Genomic DNA, 22,851 nt, shown 5'->3' on the forward strand with positions numbered 1-22,851 from the left:
ACCATGTTCTCAATGAACCCAAAAAACTCATTAATATCAAAGCTGAATGTTCTTGGAAGTAGTTTTCAGTTTGTTTTTAGTTTTAGCTATTTTAGGGGGATATCTGTGTGTGCAGGTGACTATTACTGTGCATAATTATTAGGCAACTTAACAAAAAAACAAATATATACCCATTTCAATTATTTATTTTTACCAGTGAAACCAATATAACATCTCCACATTCACAAATATACATTTCTGACATTCAAAAACAAAACAAAAACAAATCAGCGACCAATATAGCCACCTTTCTTTGCAAGGACACTCAAAAGCCTGCCATCCATGGATTCTGTCAGTGTTTTGATCTGTTCACCATCAACATTGCGTGCAGCAGCAACCACAGCCTCCCAGACACTGTTCAGAGAGGTGTACTGTTTTCCCTCCTTGTAAATCTCACATTTGATGATGGACCACAGGTTCTCAATGGGGTTCAGATCAGGTGAACAAGGAGGCCATGTCATTAGTTTTTCTTCTTTTATACCCTTTCTTGCCAGCCACGCTGTGGAGTACTTGGACGCGTGTGATGGAGCATTGTCCTGCATGGAAATCATGTTTTTCTTGAAGGATGCAGACTTCTTCCTGTACCACTGCTTGAAGAAGGTGTCTTCCAGAAACTGGCAGTAGGACTGGGAGTTGAGCTTGACTCCATCCTCAACCCGAAAAGGCCCCACAAGCTCATCTTTGATGATACCAGCCCAAACCAGTACTCCACCTCCACCTTGCTGACGTCTGAGTCGGACTGGAGCTCTCTGCCCTTTACCAATCCAGCCACGGGCCCATCCATCTGGCCCATCAAGACTCACTCTCATTTCATCAGTCCATAAAACCTTAGAAAAATCAGTCTTGAGATATTTCTTGGCCCAGTCTTGACGTTTCAGCTTGTGTGTCTTGTTCAGTGGTGGTCGTCTTTCAGCCTTTCTTACCTTGGCCATGTCTCTGAGTATTGCACACCTTGTGCTTTTGGGCACTCCAGTGATGTTGCAGCTCTGAAATATGGCCAAACTGGTGGCAAGTGGCATCTTGGCAGCTGCATGCTTGACTTTTCTCAGTTCATGGGCAGTTATTTTGCACATTGGTTTTTCCACACGCTTCTTGCGACCCTGTTGACTATTTTGAATGAAACGCTTGATTGTTCGATGATCACGCTTCAGAAGCTTTGCAATTTTGAGACTGCTGCATCCCTCTGCAAGATATCTCACTATTTTTGACTTTTCTGAGCCTGTCAAGTCCTTCTTTTGACCCATTTTGCCAAAGGAAAGGAAGTTGCCTAATAATTATGCACACCTGATATAGGGTGTTGATGTCATTAGACCACACCCCTTCTCATTACAGAGATTCACATCACCTAATATGCTTAATTGGTAGTAGGCTTTCGAGCCTATACAGCTTGGAGTAAGACAACATGCATGAAGAGGATGATGTGGACAAAATACTCATTTGCCTAATAATTCTGCACTCCCTGTATAGTGGATTTTCTGGGATTTCAACTCCTGGGAGAGTTTGGCATTGTGTTAACACACTCCTAGTTTAAAGAAGTTTAAAAAAAACACCATCTGCGCAGATGGGCAGCTTGGACACATCATCAGTGAAGATCCCAGGGTTATCAGGTGTTTTAGGTCTTTGATCTTCAGACACCCTCACCTGGGTGACCCAACCAGAGTTGATCAGGTCCCGGCTTGAGTCCAAGTAGCGTTCTACACCATGGTTCCCCTCTCTTTTGATCCACAGCTACCTGGAAGCTCTCTTTTTGGCTTTCATGCAACCCTCTGGTACCAAGTGTGCAGCGTAGAAACTGCCCGGGAACACCCTGCAGCCTAACTCAGTGGGTTCACAGTGGGCCGTCCACTCATTCCCCCTGCAGATCTCAACAAGCTCCTGGTCTTTTGCCTTCTTTCTCATTCATGGGCTTCCTGAAACCAGTCTTCCAAGAGCATTGTGAGTCCCAAGAGCAACACTTGCTTGGGAGAGACAGATGATAAAAACAAGACTGATCTAAGTGTTGCTGTGGTGATATACTCCAAAAACTTTTGTTGGTTCCCCAGGTCCACTTGTAGCTTCCAATCACCAGCCAAGGCTAGTAAGCCTGTTCAGCACTTGAGCTGATATGGAGGTTTGGACCCTGCCTCGATAAAGGCATCACCCAGCTGTGATCTCATCTGGTGCTTGGCCTGTTGGATCCCTGTGCAGATGACGTTAGCTACTGCATTCAAGACCAGGTTGTAGGGACGTGTAGCCGTGTGTACTGTGGTAGATTAGGGCTGCGGCTCCAAGGAACTTCTTGGCTGTAATAATGGACATGCTAGGGTTTCTGCAAGACCTACAAACTGCAGATACCTCTCCTTTTATAGAGGTGCTCACACTTCCTGTTGATCAGTTAATCAAGTGCATTTGATTAGCAATATATTTCTGCTACCTCTTAATTCCTATGGCAACAGTAAGGGTGAACTTCCTGTAGAAACTTTCTTTTTCACGTATGGCATGGCTTCATCTGTTTTAGGTAAGAAAAACATGACTTTTGTGACCACATGACATGTTAAGGTGAATAAGTGTAGTTTGTTTTTTATCTTCACTTCAAAGTAGAAGTTATGTGCCGGATGGCTTTCAAGATCTGTTTTTGTTTTGCACCACAGAAACCTGGACAGCCTGAAGCTACCCAAACATGAAATACAAAATGAAATTGAACTCCTTTTGTGTGCTGTTTCTTTCTTTCCTTTTTTAAGCTCTGACTTAGCAGTCCTGTAATCACACTTTTATTGTTTACCCTGTTTCTTTTTTACCCCCCCCCCCCCCCCCCCCTCTGGAAAACACCACTTAGGGGCATTTCTCTGCACATGTACAGGGAGACAGCAGAGTTTCGGTAGGTTTGAACATTTTCATGCAGGTAATAAGTGTGGTTTTGTTTCCCTTGTTGCTTAAGCATTGTTGCTATGGTTTCAGCCCTGACTTGTGTTTTAAAATATATGGCAGCGAGCAATGCAGCAAAGCTTGCGATTAGCCAACAGATCTTGCTTGTAGCTGGCAGTAGTTCGCACAAAGTGGATGTTCTTTTTCCTCATTGTTTGATGCTTATTTTCTTATTATGTGTACTTGTTTTGGGGAAAATAATCAAAATCAGGACACTGCAAATGTGAGTGCACATCCAGAGGCGAGCGGGCATGTGGGCAGCAGACACACATAGTGGATTATAGCTGTCCCCAGGGGCTGAGTAAGGAGATGAATACACACAACTGGAGCAAAGGATACTGAGCTCTCCCTTTGTCCCATACCAGTGAAGAGTACAGTAGACAAAGGTTCACTATAGAATCTTATACACCCCGAGGTGCTGTCAGCTCCCGATGGGCAGATTGATGGGTTGTCATAGGAACATACTCTGTTGAATGTATGTGTGTGTAAATTGCTATGGGAGAAAAAGAGAGGCAGAAAGAGAGAATGTTAACCACTCGATAGAGTAAGTGAGCCCTTCATGGTTAAATACAACTTTTTTTTTCTTCTCGCCTTTCAAAGCGATCAATATCCCATTTGTGGGTTTTAGGGCCTGTGTGTTCCCCAGGCTTTGGGCTCCTCGGCCCCACACTGCATCAATAAATTACATTTGGTTTCTGTGTCCAATTGCTCTCATAGCTTTAGCAACCATAACAGAGGATTTCTCTATTTCTTGTACTCCAAAGGCATTGATGCCAACTCAATAGCATCCTCTTGTTGAGATTTAATTCAAACAACGCGTTATTTCATCAGCTGTAAAAGTAAAGAAAATATCTCCATGTATAGTGATGCATCAGTATACCAGAAACCACTGTAAGGCAAAAGAAACCAATGTATGAATCCAGAATTATGACAGATTGATAATTCAACAAAAAAATTAACATTGTTAGTACACTTTGCTATCAGACAGGGCAGCTGGATGTTTTACTAAAACTGAAGCATTTCAGACCAGAAACAAGCTAGCATACCAGTCAAACCAACTCATATTCAGATATTTTGGCGTGATTTTCAGATACACCATGTATGTGTCCCCACATACACAGTATAACAGTTCTTGGGAACCTTCAAATCAAATTCAAATTCAAATTTTATTTGTCACACACACACAACCATACACAGTATGACATGGGGGTGAAATGCTTGTAGCTGTACAATGCCCGACCATTAAATGACAGAAGAAAAAGCTTTACAAGTTTTACAATATTTACAATTTACAGTTTACTACAGAATTTACAAATTAACTTAGGAATTTACAGTAAAGAATGTGCAAATAGCAGAAGAGATTATAAAGATTATAAATTATAGGAATTATAGGATTATAGGAAATGTGTGGTGGTGCGTGTGGTGACGTGTGTGAGAGTCCAGTCTTATAGTGACGTGTTTGGGAGAGTCCAGTCCTACACCTGGTTCAGGGCCCGAATAGCCTGGGGGAAGAAGCTCCTCCTCATTCTCTCTGTTTTGGCCTTAAGGGAGCGGAAGTGCTTCCCAGACCTCAACAGTGAGAAGAGTCCATTGTTGGGATGGGAGAGGTCCATCATAATCTTCCTAGCTTTGGACTTGCACCGCTTGGTGTAGATGGACAGCAGGTCAGGGAGCTCTGATTGAATGATGCGTTCGGCTGAGCGCACCACTCTTTGCTAATCTCGTCTGTCCTGCTTGGTGCTGTTCCCAAACCAGGTGCAGATGTTTGCCGTCAGGACGCTCTCGATGGTGCAGGAGCAGAAGTTCTTGAGCACCTTCAGTGGCAGATGGAAGTCTCTAAGTCTTCTGAGGAAGAAGAGACGCTGACGGGCTTTCTTAACCAGGGTGTTGATGTGGCAGGACCATGACAGGTCCTGAGTGATGTGGGCACCCAGGTATCGGAAACTGTCCACTCTCTCCACTGGCGGGCCACTGATGATGAGGGGTTTGTAATTCCTCGCCTGCTTTGTAGTGAAGTCCACGATTAGCTCCTCAGTCTTGCTGATGTTTAGGAGGAGGTTATTCTCCTGGCACCAGGTCTTTTAGTGCTCTTACTGGGTTGCTTTCACCTTTTGTCCACTTCATCTGTGTGCATCTTTTATCTCCATGATACATTCATTGCAGAGCAGTAGAGAGGTGTGGTGCAATAGGGAGCAGAGGCAAATAGGCAAAAACTTTCAAATTGAACTGAAATGAACCAAAAGCAGATAAAATTAGTTTAAAAAAATTCTTATATTTTTAACACTTTAGATTTTATGGGCAACTGGTTAAAAAAACTGTATAGGTCTTCTTTTCACTACATAAATGCAGGGAGTGATACAGTGATACCTGAATTATGCTTCAGTGGTAAACCGACATCATAACTTACGACGTAAGAATTAACTCCTTTTAACACTACGCGTAACCTTTCACGTAACCTGACGTGCATCTCAAGAGAAATGTAACTACACGTCAGGTCAATGCAGCCCACGATTTGAAGAAAAAGAGCGAACATGTGTAGATTGAGTCCAGGCGGTTCTCATATGTCGTCATTTTCCCGAGGTCGTCATTTAGGAACGTGGTGGGTAGCCGAAAACGTAATATGTTGACAATTTGTCACCTAGCGTAAAATGTTACGCTTTGGGAGTGAGAACGTGTTGTGTGTAACTGATGGCACCACTAAAGCTGCAGCAGTGAATAGACCTGCTTTTACAGTTTGCATGCTGATGCTGGTGCATGACTTTCCAAGGGGTAAATAATATCCCTCTTCGAAGTACATAAAAGCACATGTAAGCAGATGATAACTGGTGTTGAGTGAACCAAAGAAGAATAATTGCCATATCATGCAGCAAATGTGAGGGTGGCTCACCCAGCGGTAAACTGAGTGGGCAAGAAATAAACAGTTTTCCCTGTTCATGGGGAAGTGCGTGTGATTGGTGGTTTATAGTAGTCATGATGCAGAGGGGCTAATGGACTGCAGCCAGCTAGTTTCCGTCTTGAACTTTCACGGATCATCACAGATGTGTACAACTATGTTATGATTACCAGTGGCAGTGACATTACCAGCAGTGCTACACAGACTTCTTACTCTGCATCACTTGATTCATCAGTAAGAAGCTTTAGCAAGTAAGGCAGATGTGTTCTATAAACATTTTCAGTGTCTTAAAGATTATATATCTGAAAAGAAATATATGTTCTTGTGCACTTGTTCTTCTCTGACCTTACACAGGCACACATGTTGTTATTCTGTAACACTCTCAGCTTCAGCAGCAGCAGTCAAGATGTATCAGATATCATTTGGATCAGACGGTGCATCCATTTCTACCATGGCCATTGAGAACAAACAGCTCGTCTCCTTGACAAACACTGGTCCTCCCTGCCACATGCACCCCTATTACCAGAAAGATGCAGCATAGAGCCAGGCCTATTATTTCCAATTTCTCCTGGAGAAAGTTAATCTAATGAGCATTATCGGCAGCTAATGGGAATTATAATTAGTCAGATGCAGCAGATTATCTGCGCATAATTAGCTGTGTCTGTCAGCTCCAATTAGCATGACAGGAATTAGGAGACTTTGGAGTTCGTAGCAGGAAGGGAGGAGAGGGGGAGAGTGAAGGAGGAGGGCAAGGAGACGGAGAGATAGTAGAGGTGGGGAAGGAGAGAGGGAGATGAGAACAGCAGGGCGAGGGGAGGTGGGGGTCTTTTTGGGAGAGGCAGGTTTTTGGCTCTGAACTCAGCCATGTGTTAACTAGAGGAAATCTGTACAGAAAGTAGGATGAAAAAATAATAATTTTTGCGTGCATAAAGGAATGGTGTTGATGGGTTTCAGACAGAGAGGGGACTGCGGCAAAGACAAGGAAGACATGGACATGCGGAAGGGCGTTGTGGTAGTTAAAAACTATCCTGTTACGCAGTACGTATCCATCAGCAGCCATGGATGTTGTCAGATTGCCCTTGAGCAACACATTGAACCTCAATCAATAAAAATCTTTCAGGATGACTATGACAGTTAATGAAAATTAAAAATAGTGCAAACTAAACGAATCACTACATGTATAGAGGTTACTTTAGAAAACTGCTCTACAGAACCACTACCACTTAGGGTTAAAGCCGTATCATCACGATCAAATGTTTATTGAATAAAAACACCAAATCCATAACAGCTATGAGCAATATGTTAAAAACAGAATAGCTTTTCATTGACTTTAGCTGATTAAATCACACGCTGTTGTTAATGAAAATATCACAAGGCATGAGGCAGCTTTATTATGCATTAGTCCAGCAGTATTCATATGCCATATGGGACTAAACAGTGATCTTTTTCTAATTTAGGTCCAGCGTAAGAGATGACGGACAGGCCTAATATCCCAAGTCAGTTGTATGTATTTAAAAATTCTTTTTAAATCCAGAGTTCCTCTTCATTTTTCATTTGGAAGAGAGAAAACACTACTAACAGGCCTATATGCTATTTCTGTGAAAAGGATACCTAAGGTAGTCTTTCTATGTTACATATTAACCAATTATAATCTTTACTATATCCTCCATTGTACCTGACAAGGGTTCCTTCATGGCCAGCACTGAAAACAGGGACAGCTACTATGTCTTTCAACCTGCACATTGCATGTAAGAGTGAAATACAAATTTGTCCTCTTCAAAATGCATCTGTTGATTTGTGGAGACCCATGAGCAATTAAACAAGCTGTAAAGCTGCTCTATAGCACTGAACACCTTTTAAAGCGGTGCTTTTACAGCTAATGTGTTACCAGACAGCCATCTACTGAAGTGCATGGGCATTTTATCATTTATTTGTCATTGTGGTCCAGGTGGTTTGATAAATATGTCTAAAGCCATTACTCTTTTTACTCTGTTTTGGTCTCACGTAATCCATAGGAAAATGATCTGGCACTTTAGGAGCCAAATGCTTCAATGTGTTCATCGTCTACTTGCTGACTTACTTATTGGGATTATTAGACCTGCTTACACTTGGAAGTAAAAAACCAAAATCAAGCTCAGAGCCCGTCTGTAACACTGTGTAACTTTAAGACCAGTTTGAATGCCTGCTTTCAAAGCTGCTGGAAACATTCCTCAGAATTCCCCAAAGGTTCAAGACACCAGTTTGAGAGGATTCGAGTTTTGTGACATCCTCCTGTGTTCATAAAAGGATGGGCATCGTCAGCAACAATACTCAGGTAGGCTGTGGTGTTTCAACATTGCTCAGTTGGTACTAAAAGGCCTAAAATGTGTCTAGAAATTACACCACGTGCAACAACCTAAACCAAGAAAGCAGTCTGGATTCATGCTTTTTATTTTGTTTATGCCAAATGATGAATATGAAATCTACCATGTGAATGTCCCCAGCAGAAATTAAACTCCAGATCAGACACTGTTTTTCCGGTCTTCTATTGTCCAATTTTAGCGAGGCAATGTGAACTATAGCCTCAGCTTCCTGCTCATAGGTGATAGGGGTGGCACCAGTGTGGTCTTCTGCTGCTGTAGCCCATCTGCTACAAGGTTTGATGTGTTCATCATTCAGAAATTCTCTTACTGTGTACATACCTTAGTTGTAACGAGTGGTTTACTATTAGGTTCTTAAAAGCAGGAAGCTCATCTGATCTCTGAACACCAGCAACGCATTTTCACCCAGAGAGATGGTTGTGTGGGGAAATCCCTTAAGATCAGCAGTTTCTGAAGTACTTTTTTACACATTCAGTTTTAACTTCAGCAGGTTGGCTGATTAAATATTTGCGTTAATGAGAAACAAACATAATAAGGTGGCTGATAAGTGTTTTCGACAGTTTTTTTTTTTTTTTTTTGCCTGTCCCGGTTGGCTCTTTTGCCATCAGAATTGTTGTCTAAAGGCAAAGAAAGATGCCCAACGGATTTACTTTACCAAATTGACCATCCCAGCCTTGCCATAATGGTCCATTTGATTCACCTTTTATTGTTTATTTTATTTTCACTTACTGAATACGGGACAGACTTGACTGGGGGAAAGAAGGGGAGAAAGAAAGAGGGAAAGAGAAACAGCTGAGAAGAGGGACGGGGGAGAAGGGCAAAAGACAAAAACCAACAGAATGAGCAGAAAAAAAAAAAAGAAATAAAAAATGCATATATCAATCACCTGGATCACCTGCTGAGAAAAAAAAGAAAACAAGCAGAAGAGAACAAGAGTAATAGAATAAACAACATCACAATGATATATGGGAATATGACAGTAAATACTAAATATTAAACATTATTGTGCAGCACATAAGATCAACAGAACACAGTGTGCTTTGAGGTAGGAGCCAAAAAGGGTGTAGTTTGTGGGTGTGATCACCCGTGTGTACACCTGTGAGCATGGACGCGCTTGTTTTTTGTTTTTTTAAAAGGTTCCTTCATGTAATGATCTGCTAGAGGGTGTGGGGGGGGGGGGGGCACAGCCCCGTCCTCCAGGGCATGAAGCAGGTATGGAGGAGATCAAAACTCCAGACATCCAGAGGCCCCCAGAACACAAGAGACCAAGGAAGACCAACAGAGGGGCAGCCGCGCCACTGTCCCAGAAAGAGCTGAGGAGAGTCCCAGATGAGGGCTCACTCAGCAGCCGCGGAGCAGAAGCCAGGGGGAGTTGCAGTGACGCGCCCGTGAGCTCCGCTGGCAGCCAGCCGTGCCTGAGTGACCGAGCCCCAGGCCGAGAGGCCGGGGGCACCCCACCTCCGAAGTGGCCCGAGTGAGCCCCAGGCTCCAGGCCCCGATAAGCGGCCGCCAAGGAGTGAGCCGGTGTGTACCTGGACGCCCACCCCCGGACACAAAGAACCACCAACGCACCGATGTCTGAGGGAGTCCGCCACTGGCAGGGGAAGTGGTGGTAGGGGGAGATAGGCCTCCAAACCTTGGAGGGCCTGAGATGTCCCCAGAGAGGTGGCGCCTGACACCCAACCTGACATATAGACACAGAAATACAGGCACACACATATACAAACATCCATTCCCACCCTCATGCTCTCATATGCACTTACTCCACACTCAACCAACGTGGAGACAGACATAAAGAGACGCTGTACACACGATCACACTCCCCAAGCGTACTCTACAAACCGGGTCTAGGTACCCTTGCCCCTGGAGGGGGAACTGCACCCAGACCCAGGTGGTGTTACCCTTTTCCCTGCGGTGGGGGGAGGCAGACCGCCCCGACTCCGCAGCAGCAGGGAGGCCCCACACTCCAGACTGCAGTCGGACGGCCAACTCCTCCTCTGTCGAAAGTGTTTTCGACAGTTAACAAGGTGTTTCTATAAAAGAGCAGGTATGCAAAGCAAGCCTGCTGGTTAAAATGGGCTGCAAAGCTGTCGAATTATCTATGGATTTGTCACTTTAAGCAACACTTTTTGCCTTACACAAAGTCCCCCATACAGAACTGTTGACTACAGCATCTATTTGACTGTTTTACTCTGCCTACCTGGGATCCTTTTTGCTTTTGCAGGTACACATTCTGTGACTCACAACAACAACATGAAAAAAAAAACAGCTTGTGACATTAAAAGAACACCAATTTGTCTGGCGTTCCTGCAACTAAACAAACCAATTTGTAATGTTTTTAATCAGCCTCATATTACCAAACCAGCTTCACTAGAAGCCCTCTGGGAACTGTTCTCAATGAACACGTACAGGAAGATACACAGGCAGCTAAATAGCTTTTGATTGAGAAAAGACTGTGTTACATTTGCATAGATTATCTCCATCTATTTGACCAGGCTGTATGTGTCAGTAAAGTGCAGTCTGTAAATAGCTGTATTCAACAGCAGGGAGCGGGCGAAAGCCTGAAACGCACACAGCCTCACCCAACGCGTGTTAAACAATGTAAACAACGGCGCACACAAACACAGTTAAGCTAACACGCCTTGCCTGTAAGCAAACACGCCTGCACACATCCTCACACAGACATGTTTGCGGACATAAAACATGCGAGCAGGCACACCGGAACACAAGGGAGGCACAGGATTTCAACTGGGCAAAGTTAATAAAGTAAAGCCTTAAGCTTTTCTTCGGTTGAGGTTATTGATCAGACACGGCTCATATTTACTGATGGATACACAACACTGTGAACTGTAGGTGATATATGTGCTCGCACAGATAAATACCCCCTACAGCCAGTCCGGCACAACTGAAACCACATCAATGCTTGCACACGAGCTCCTTTAATACACAAACACACACGCTTCTCCAATCGTCGCTCAAGGCTACTTCCCTCCCCATTGACTCATACTGTGTCAGTGTGTTTCCTGTCGTCCCCGTCTGGCTGTGTTGATGTCTTGCTTCTTTGACAGGCGCACTGAAACTGACAGCATGATTTGTACTCCAGCACAAACATGCCTGGCAACATCAATTCCCGTGATATGACTGGGAAGCGCCTGGGATTGCCCGTGACTGTGTGTTTTACATTTTTAGGTTAAACTGTAGCACAATGCGCAGCTGGTGAGCCGCTGCGAGTTCAACGCCTCACTCAAGTGCACTTTGTTTAGTGCTGATTATGACTGTCATCCATTCCCCTGTGGATTATATAAGTTCCTGGTACTTTAATGTGGTTTGTGTTTGCCTAGGTAACCACAAATCAAAGTCTTTGCAAAAGTTTTCTCTAATTTTCAGTCCAGAGGTTCTATCTGACCATTTTCAATAAAATGTTTGTGTTGTTTTTCTAAGCGAATTAGCATTAACCTTTGTATCATTAAAGCATTAAAAAGGAATCTAAGTCACGGGATGAATCAGTGTTGTATCTAACATAACAGAGAACTTAGCAAAAAAGCTGTTTAAAGTTGTATCTTAAGGGATTGAGAGTAAAAATGAATCGCTTAATTTGTTCCCATTCTTTAAAAAAAATGCCAACTACCACACAGTTTGGCATAAAATTGTATTTTTACAACTGAAAAGGGATTTCCAGAGAGCTATCTCGGAACGGTGTGCAGTGTGTACTTAAAAAAATTTGAGGAAACTGGACAAGTGGAAGACCAAAGAAGTGACAGGTCTAAAAAACTATCTATAGCAGATAAATGATATTTTTAAGTAATATGCTTAAGAAATAGGAAAGAAATCAGCAAAGACATGGCACAGGAACTAAGAGATGAATCTGACCCTCCAGCTGATCCATCTACTGTTCACTGACGCCTAATCAGAAATGGACTCATTGGTCGCTGTCAAGAAGCCATTCTTAAGGAAGGGAAACTGTATCGTTTCTGGGATGCTTAGGACTCAAATTGCACTGCTGGAAATAGTTTATTTTGATGCATATGCTGGTTTTTTTTGCAAATTTGCATTATAATATTTATTTTCGTTTTTCCTGCAGTATATAAAAATTGGTGTATTTCAAAAATAAAAATATGAAGACACTCAAAATTAATTTCCTGTGGTGGGAAACTATTTTGTGCAACTTTTTTGTATTTACAGTTTTGAGGGATAAGCCTCTTAAATTTCTCTAATTAGAAATATATGTTAAAAAAACAAAAACGATTTTCAATTTTTTGGTAGTTTATTGCACTTTTTTGCAATTTATGTAATTACTATACACTTAATGCATACATATTATTACAATTTGGGCTATAATGGTTGTATTGATGTATATCAACTTGAAATGCTCCCAAAAATGGCTCCACAACATGTAAAAATATAATATAAGCTCTGGCGGACTTGGTTCTATGGTAGGTCTTAAAGGGTTAATACCACTTCTAAAAGTGTCTGATTGAAACATCAATTTTTTAGCATGACAATGATCACACATATCTTCCCAGTGCTTGCTGAAAAATACACAGTGGAACACTATCAGTCTATCAGAGCCTGGAACTTATCATTATTGAAGCAGTGTGGGATCATCTCGACAGAAAATGCAACAAAAGGCAGCCAACATCCAAATAAGAGTTTTCAATGTCTTTGCAGAAGCCTGGAGAACTACTGCTGAAGACAAATTAAAGAAATGAAAAGAAAGCTTGTCTTGGAATGTTGAAGAATAAAGGTGGTGGTTCAAAAAATGTACATTTACCCTTGTTAGAACTGAACAAACTCTGTTTTGACTTATACACTGTATTTCCATGTTTCAATAAATTGCTGCATCTGTCTCCCATTTTTTCAGCAAAGTAAGTAAAGAAATGACTCGAGACTTTTGGGCAGTACTGTATTCTTGTTTAAATTGGTTTTGCGCATCATTGTTGTACAGTAAGCAGTACTCTACTACTGGTTTTGTCTGGCACGCCTGTGTAAGCAGAGATTAGCTCTAGCACTGGACATCAGTACAATGTAATTTCAGTTGATTTTTAACATGCGTTGCATTTAACCTCACAAAGATGGATATTTGTACAAAGAATTATGTTGTGTGATTGAGATTGGAGGTAGAAAAAACTGGAAAAACATTTGATAAAACTGAATGAAAAGAGCATAACAAAGGCTGTGTGCAGGCAGTAAATTCTAAAGAAAAATTAAAGCCCCAATTTTAGTGGCCCAAACAGGGAAAGTAAACTTGGGGAATTCAAAGGGGCAAGCAGGGAGTGGTGAAAGACAGTGTGACAGACAACAAGGAGAAAGACTAAATGTATGCAATGAATTAATCAAACACAGCAAGGAGAGGTAGGAGGTAAATCAAGCTAAATGATAAATGAAATAGGAAACAACACAAGAGATAACTGAAAGTTAACTTAAAAGTATTTACTGAAAATATTTGAGGATGCTCATTTTGTATTAATTAACATTAAAAGATGTATGTGTGCGGTTTTTGCACAGTCTGCAATAATATATTTGAATGTTACATAAGGACTTCAAAGTCTTTTAGCCTTTGTAACAGATTTTCTAAATGAGCCTCCAGACACCATAAGGGGGGAATTTACATCTCCAGTCACAATGTTTGGTCATTTTGATTGGAAGGCAGGAGAAGCCTCGCCGCAAATCGATTCGTGCCTGCGAGGGTGGGCATGGTTCAAGCTGCACTGAGCCTCCCAGAGTTGAGTGTGTGTCTTCTGGGCAAAATCTGTGGATTAAGGGAGGCCTGAACTTGAAACAGGAAAGGACAGAGCAGTCAATAACACACTGATTAATGATAATGGCATTCAAGCCAGGGGGATAATCTTTCTAAGCTCTTTTTATCTAAAGACCGATTGACTGAAAACATGGAGGACAGAAAGAAAATGCACCAATTCCCAAGCAAACCAGGGGCTTCCAAAGAGGGTAAATGTTTGTTTGTGTCTTCAGTTTTTATAAGAGGGATTAAAAATGCATCAGCTGTCATTGCAAGCCACAATTATGAGTTGGCTAAAAACGATGTGGATTTTGTGCTCAAGTTATTTGCGTGCCTTAGATTTTTTTTAGCTTGGATATTTTTTTTCTCTTTGGGGAATATTTAAACGAAAACAATCATTGTATTGCCTTTTTTTGCCAGCAGAAATTCTTGGAACTTTCCGGATGTGAATATATGCTTGATGCCTTCACACAGCACTTCGGGATACCATTTATTTTGATAAGCGCCAATATTTTCTTCCACCGAGTGTCCGTATTACCCCACAAATGCATCATCTATCTGTGCATCCATCAGTGCAATCTTCTGTCACCTTGCTACAAGATATGATCATAAAAGCCTCACTCATTATAATAACAAATACCCTCCTCCTGTTTTACCCCTTTATCAAATGCTTATTGACAGGGATGAAATGGAAATGATTGCTTATCCTGGTATTTAGTGTCAATCTGGCATATCTGAGCCTTGAAGGCTCAGAAATTTGTGGTCCTCGTGGTCAGGCCTTTTCCACTCACCTATGGTGGTGCCTAATTTATGCAGCATCATGAATGCAATTATTCTGTATGTCCACAGCTCTGAAGAGCCTCGGGGACGCTGACAGTCTCAAGAAGGATTGGTTGCCACTCGTAGTGTTTATCTGAGGAGCTTGTCATCAGTGTGTGGATTGGAGATGGATGTTCTGCTTTCAATTTGGTGGAAGAGGACTGCTGAGCTTTCTGAACTTAGGGGCCCTGTGGGTTGGGATGCTGCCTTCCATCCCTTTATCCGTTATCCTATACTTCTTCAATTTCCACCCTTTTTTGTGCCATTTCTCTGATCTCAGAAGGGAGGCAGTTCATCCCTTCATCCTTGTCTCTTCACCTCTCCTGCCCTCCGCTTCATCTCTCTATCCCCACCTTCATTTCTTCCTCTCACCTTCCTCTCAGTCTCTCATTCAAGGGGCCAAGCACCGACTCTCTTGGCCCCTTGCTTCCCGTTCGATTGGCCCAATAGTTTATTCACTTCACCCAGACACAAAAGACATCAAGCTGACTGATCAGCGGGCAGGAGCCAGGGCACGACTGATCAATGAGGCCTTGGGCAGAGAGGAGGAGGAGGAGTTAGGAGGATGGATGGAGGAGAGAGGCCAGCGGGGGAGAAGGTGGGAGGGAGGAGTGGACAGGTAGGCTGACAGACGCACAATCAGCGGGCCAATCGATGGGAACTTTTGCTGAGCTCAGATAAGAGTGTGCTGCTCGTTCAGGACATACAAACAGATCCTCACTGACAGGAGCTTTTGTTTCCTCATTCTCATGAGCTTTATGCTTCTCTAGGTGACACAAGTACAAAACCCCCACAAAACTGAAGGAAAAATTTGGTGCAGTACATAAAACAGAAAGATAGCATCTGATAGATTTGTTTATTTAAGCCCTGTCTCTTCCAAATCCTGTACTCTGCTCTACAGATGTACAAAAAAACATAACAGAAAATGTGCTAATGTGGTGTGATGAATGCCCTCTCCATAATCAAGTTGTGTGTGTGTGTGTGTGTGTGTGTGTGTGTGTGTGTGTGTGTATTTGGGAGGGAGCATTGATTGGACTCCATTCATGCCTTTGTTTGTCTGTCCATCACAGTAATAGTGCAGGCATTGGTTTAATATATAGGAAAACAGTGCAAACACCTGAGTGTTTGCTATTGTCTTTTTTTTACTACTTTCAAATGCAAATGCATTTGTTAGGAGAGTTTTTCAAGTAACTGTGCCTTGAAATAAACCTTGTAATTTCATTTGCATTACAGATGGGTATTGCAGCGAGGCACCTTTTGCTGCTGGAATGAAATCAAAGACAAAGCAGTGGTTGTCATGATCCTGGGTCCTTTTGACCCAGCGTTTTGTGTTTTCTCTTCGCGATTTTGGTTCTGTTCTCTAATTGGTGTTTACCCTGTTCCCCCCGTGGGTTCCTGTTTTATTGTGAAGGTCTGCGTCTTATGTGAGTGTTTTCAGTTTGCCTCCCTGGTCTCGTCATGTTAATCACTCCCAGCTGTGTCTCCCACCTGTGTGTAATCTCCCTGTGTTCTGAGTGTATTTAAGTTGTATTTTCTGTCTTAGTAATCGCTGGTTCGTCTGTGTTGTTTCCCCTCGGTCTCCCTGCGTCTCTTCTTGTGTATTTCCCCGGACCTCCCTGCATCCTCGTTTCTGGTTTGTGTTATTAGCTTATCCAGTTTAGGTTTCCGGTTTCTTGTTTTTCCACCAGTGCTGTTTTGTGCCCACCATTGTAAATAAATATTCACCTGCACCAGAGCTGCCGCCTTTTGGGTCCTTTTCTACAACTCCACACGGCTTGCCCCGCAAACCGTGACAGAACGAACCAGCCACCATGGACCCAGCGGCAGTCAATCCGTCCGAGGAGCTCCAGGAAGACATCGGCTACAATGTGGAGATCCTCCTCGGGCTGTGGCTGGAGAATCCTCCGTACGAGCTTCGCCGCGCCGTGGAAGGTCGGCTACAACGTCTCTTTTCCGGCCTGCCATGGCTACTGAATTCACTTCCTCCGACCATACAGGCTTTTCTCCGGCACACACCTCACCTTCTCTCAGCCACTCCTGCTTCGCTGCCCGACTCGCCGGATGTGATCTTGCCCGGCCCGTCGGAGCCGTCTGCGGGGAGGAAACGCCGATCGCGCCGCAAGCGCGCCACCCCACAGCCGGACGTTCGGGCTTCTAAATCGCCGGCTGTGGTTAGTGAGGACTCTTCATTTTCAGACTGCATGACTGTTCATTCAGGGGCTGCGTTTTGTGTGGCGGATGTCAACGCGAGCTGCTTATCGCCTGTGCAGCTACCGGCAGCTCGGTTAGCTCCCCCGCAGCCACTCTCAGCTCGGTTAGCTCCCCCGCAGCCACTCTCAGCTCGGTTAGCTCCCCCGCAGCCACTCTCAGCTCGGTTAGCTCCCCCGCAGCCATTCTCAGCTCGGTTAGCTCCCCCGCAGCCATTCTCAGCTCGGTTAGCTCCCCCGCAGCCAGTGCTACTCTCAGCTCAGTCTCCTGTGCCTCCTTCAGCTCCTGTGCCCCCTTCAGCTCCTGTGCCCCCTTCAGCTCCTGTGCCCCCTTCAGCTCCTGTGCCCCCTTCAGCTCCTGTGCCCCCTTCAGCTCAGTCTCCAGTGCCGCCTGTAGCGCAGGCCCCAGTAGCTCCAGTGCCGCCTGTAGCGCAGGCCCCAGTAGCTCCAGTGCCGCCTGTAGCGCAGGCCCCAGTAGCTCCAGTGCCGCCTGTAGCGCAGGCCCCAGTAGCTCCAGTGCCGCCTGTAGCGCAGGCCCCAGTAGCTCCAGTGCCGCCTGTAGCGCAGGCCCCAGTAGCTCCAGTGCCGCCTGTAGCGCAGGCCCCAGTAGCTCCAGTGCCTGGTGCTCCGGTTTTGTTTTGCTTCGTGCCCTCCTTCCTGGGCCCCCGCCGCCCGCCCTGGTCGGGTTGTTTTCTGTTTTTTCTGGCTGTTTTGTTTCTTGTTGGGCTGTCTGGAGCCAGCCTTTGAGGGGGGGGGGGTACTGTCATGATCCTGGGTCCTTTTGACCCAGCGTTTTGTGTTTTCTCTTCGCGATTTTGGTTCTGTTCTCTAATTGGTGTTTACCCTGTTCCCCCCGTGGGTTCCTGTTTTATTGTGAAGGTCTGCGTCTTATGTGAGTGTTTTCAGTTTGCCTCCCTGGTCTCGTCATGTTAATCACTCCCAGCTGTGTCTCCCACCTGTATGTAATCTCCCTGTGTTCTGAGTGTATTTAAGTTGTATTTTCTGTCTTAGTAATCGCTGGTTCGTCTGTGTTGTTTCCCCTCGGTCTCCCTGCGTCTCTTCTTGTGTATTTCCCCGGACCTCCCTGCATCCTCGTTTCTGGTTTGTGTTATTAGCTTATCCAGTTTAGGTTTCCGGTTTCTTGTTTTTCCACCAGTGCTGTTTTGTGCCCACCATTGTAAATAAATATTCACCTGCACCAGAGCTGCCGCCTTTTGGGTCCTTTTCTACAACTCCACACGGCTTGCCCCGCAAACCGTGACAGTGGTAGTAAAAACCTAAGCACTGAAAATCAACAGTGAAACTGTTCCTTATAGTATCACTAAAATCAAATAAAGTTAAACCTTTTGATATTAGCAGTGACATAAAGTGATTGTGTAACGTGAGGAGAGCTGCTAGAATTTCACTGAATTGTTAAACACCTAATTACAATCTGGTGACTCAAATTCTGTGTCCTAAACCCATTTATTGTGTCAGTGAACCAAAGTCTTACATTAGTTTATTTAGTAGGAAAAACTAATGTTGTGTCATGAAAAGTTTTCCTTATTCCTCGTTGTCAGCATATTAGACATGTTACCCTCCGATCATGAGTTGGCTAAATAGCAACAAAAGCCGTTTGCCAGCTAAGTCTCCAAAAATCCCACTGATAAACCGCTTGATTATATTCTCACATCATGTGAGAGTTTATCTACTACGTGATGTTTGATCCGCTTAAAGAAAGTTTCACTAACAGCAGCTAACAGAGACTAACAGCAGCTAAGAGCGACAAAAACAGCAACGCTTATCAACAGAAAAGTTCAGCACATACTCAACAGCTCTCCTGACTGTGCTGTCTACCAACAGAAGACGTGGCTGCCAGCTGAGGTAGGCAGTGGACTGACAGTCTACACTCACAACAGACGAACGGCAGCCAGTGTTTCAAGGATTACGCACTTGATTTGGGATGGGTAAGAAACAGTCAGTACAGTTGACTGTAATCTGCCATCCAATGAGTGATACGATTTTACACACTTTACCTTTAAGCAAGCATTGCCTCATTTTCAGAATGTTTTAAAATTATAATCAAATATGAGTGCAGAACGAAAACTTTTAAGCAACTGTGACCATTACAGCCTGGCCTATTTAGAAATCAAATATTGAAAAAATCTGAATTTAATAAATGTTTACATTTTATTTAGAAGGCTTAAAAAAACCTTTATATCTCATGAACTGTTTTTTGTTGGCTTTTACTTATATAACATGCGTGTTTAATTTCTAGTTAATTATTTATACCTCTTTTGCTTGAGAAAATGAAAATAGAGTCTCATGAGACTTGCACCTACCACATAACAACTTACAACAATTTCTTTTTCAACCATCACGGATCTCCAAACTTTAGTGTTAGAGCTTCATTTGGCTCTTTTGACCAACTCTTTGCCCATTAAGACTTAATTTTTTTTTTTTTTATCAATGCTTTAAGTAATTCCTGGATTTCTTCACTTATAAAAGTGAAATTTTTCGAAGTGCACTGCCTGTACCTCCAAGTCCTCACCTTGTCGATGTAAAAAGTCAGATGTTTACAGCTGGCCACTTCCTTGTGCCTCCATCAATGCTCCAGTTCCACAGCCCAAAAACAGGACACCTAAATGTGAAGTTGCTGAGGAAATGTAGAATTTAACTGTATGCAGGCAGATTTGTTTGCCTCAAACACTAATACCTCATTCGTGTGCTCGACCTGCAGCTGGTCCTTAGCCAAAATTACAGCAAATGCTTTTTTCTTCTACTATTTTTAAAGCTGTTAGATGTTACCTGGAAAATAGATTCATTTATGCAAACTGACCTGTTGACAGCAGATTCATTTGCAAAAAAAAAAGCTATTCAGTTTTGAAGTAGTCCTACACATGCGAATATTTTTTGGTAAATGTTGCCTTTTTAGTGTATATAAACTAATTTAAAAATTAAAGTATAATCATACAATATAATCTTACCAAAAACATGTATCACTGTAATAAAAATTGCATAATCATATACGGGACACTGCAGGGATTTGCTTGTTAAAAGATTCAATATAGGGTCAAGTATGTTTTGTTGCTTCCATAGTGATACGAAATGCCTTTTTGACAGTAAAGGCTGCTGGGAATGAGGTACATGGGACACACAACAATGTGAGCATGCCTCAGACGAGCTGGGTTACAAATGTTGCAGTAAATCACTTTGGCCATATACAGACGCCAGGCTGTGAAAAATAACTTCTATCAGTCACTGTTTTTAATTTTGTAGATTTACAAGTTGACTGTTTTCTTTTTGATGCAGTGTGTGTAATGAATTCCCAGCAGTGTTGTCACTTGTACCACTGAAAATGTTGTTTGGTTTTGATAAAGCTGGTTTGATGTGATTGTTTGATTTTGCCAGGAGCGACTGAGGGTGTGTGAATGCAGTTTGGAAAGTGGTTTATGGTTTTGAGAAATTAAAACAAAAAAGCAAAAATAAACCCAGATGAACCACAGAGAATTATCACCAGACTCTGCTGCCCGAGCTTTATAATCATCATAATTTCATATTGTCTTTCATTTGTTTTGGTTTTACTGTTTTGGTTCACGCGGCTCTCTCATCAGCCCCGTTTTCATTCAGTGCAAAGATGCTGATAAACTCATTTTACACTTTTTACCCAGTGCTAAATGTCAGATAGACAGAATTAGTGGCTGGCTGGTGAGGAAAGATTTGTGTTTTTTTGAGGCTGGCGTGTCAGGTATTTCTGCCAGATTTGGTGGAGATTGAAGCCTGAAGTAGATTGAAAACTGAACTAGAGTTTGTCAGCTGTCCAGAAACACTTGAAACTCCAAATTATTGCTCATGTTGCTGTGTGTGATCAGTAAATGCTGCTGGCTAACATAGTTCCTGTTTATAACACCACGCTATGCACTTTCTGAGGGGTTCACAGCTTGTGCCAATGCAACAAGATGGCCAGAAATGTAACTGATGCTGAGTTCTATATAAAGTTGTTTATCAACAGTGAACAATCTCTCTGCTGCTGGGTAATGGACTGTGCAGATAGAGAAAGGCAGCAGATTAAAGAGAGATATCTCCAGCACTGTCATATTTTTGTTTTTGATCACTAGGACTTTAACCCTCCCTTCCTCTTATACATCACTCATGGGCTCTGAGTCACATATACACAGTCATTTTGGGAGCTGATCAGTAATTGTGCTGAACAGTTATGATGAAATACTCAGTTATTTTAACTATGAGAAATGGCTCCTCAGATGCAAATAATAAAAAGCACGTGCTGCCCTACATATGTGAATACTTTATATAAAGAAGCATCCTCACATCATGCAGCGTGTTCAACCTTGAGTAACCTTGTTATTATTCCAGGAAAAGTACATCTGGGATTATTTTTAAAGAGCTGCTTTTTTTTATTGGTAAAATGATTGCTTGCTCTGCCCAACTTTCATTATAAAGGCAGGTAGAAATGGATAAAAGCAACGTCAGAGCTTCTCCATGTTATACTGGCATAACCTGGACAGTTTGTCGGGCGAGCTTGCCTGTTCACCTTCACTGTGTGGTGAAATCCACCCACAAGTTGGATAGAAAGTGGCTTCGAGCCCAGTCAGTGAAAGGCACAGTGCGTCAAGGGGCTTGCGAGCTGATCGATACCGAGCTAATTGGAAAATAGCGGCAGGAAATGTGATAATGTGGCTGTTCACTCTGCTCTTACTCTAACTGCACTCGTCATCCTCTCTCGCCATCTTTTCCCGCTCTCCAGGGTCAGGTCTGGGTTCTTCAATCTAGTGGGCTTCTAATAAGGCTGGAGCCACTGGTCGGCCGAACCGTGATGTCTGTGGATGTAGGAGGGCCGCCGCATGCTTACGAGTATTTTCACGTCCATGCACGAGATGAGAACGCAGCAAGAGAACTGAGTAAATTCATGCTCAATGTGTCAGTGCCTGCTGTTTAACGTATCACTGACTATATTTATTTTCTTTTAACTTAACTGGAACTGCCTTGTTTATTTTATAGTTAACTTTCTTTTTTCGATGTGAAGATAATGATAAAATGGTGCAATGATAAGCACAGTTTAATGCAAGCTGTCAAAAATGCATAAAAGTTTATTAGTCCCACTGATCTGCACAATCTGCATGTTTTTCTCCCTTACAACACAGATGAGTCCTCCTCTTCCTTTGCGTGTCACAGTTCTTTGCATTTTTTGGTTCCTGCTAGTCCGTCACTTTATTGTCTCCCCAAGAAAGGTTGTTGTGTGATTTTGTTTTTCCTACTTTCATTGTGCTTTATTAACTTCTGTTTTTTCTGCTTTTGGAGCCTTTTTCAATGATATTGTTTTCTTAAGTTTGACCTCTCCCGGCCACCGTACAATAACCACTGAGTTGAGAGCTCATCTTGTTTCAGAAACCATTACGTAGTTACAATACAAAAAACAGTCAGGTTTTACTTTAGACTGTTAAATGTAATTGTAATTTCATCATATACTCCTTGTTATATAATAAGAACTTTTGTTGTATTGATTTTTTTGATTCCTGGTAGATCAACTGACAACAGTTGAACCCAGTACCAGCCCATATTACCATCTGCATCCAGTTAGGAAATCTCATACAGCCATACTGTTTAAGGAGTTTGCACCTGCAAGCTACCTTGCAACCCACCTCTACCCCGGGTCCTCCCGGTTGAGTCATTGTCTGACTCAATCGATGCCATATCTATTGCCACTGATGCCTGTGCTATTCAGTAGTGGGGGTCTTGCTGTGGCTCTTCCTGCTTCAGGCTTTCCAGGACATCCTAGACATGCTGCCAAATGAAGCCTATACGTAAGCTCAATAAAAAAGATCTGTAATCACTCATCCGCCTGCTTCCTGGGTGTTCAGGTGCTAGTCTGTTCTTCACATCACTTACATTTTC

At 43.0% G+C, this 22,851-nt stretch overlaps 1 long non-coding RNA gene across 1 annotated transcript in view; it reads left to right on the forward strand.

Annotated features, from left to right (window-relative positions):
* Positions 1-22,411, forward strand: part of LOC309692790 — a 47,264-nt gene extending 24,853 nt beyond the window's left edge. Inside the window, exon 4 of the long non-coding RNA XR_014272455.1 lies at positions 21,704-22,411. This is a non-coding gene — a long non-coding RNA (uncharacterized lncRNA). The remainder of the gene's footprint in view (positions 1-21,703) is intronic.
* The last annotated feature ends 440 nt before the right edge of the window (positions 22,412-22,851 follow it).

The sequence above is a fragment of the Aulonocara stuartgranti genome (genome assembly GCF_965226115.1).
Source record: "Aulonocara stuartgranti genome assembly, chromosome: 17".
Taxonomy (NCBI): Eukaryota; Metazoa; Chordata; class Actinopteri; order Cichliformes; family Cichlidae; genus Aulonocara; species Aulonocara stuartgranti.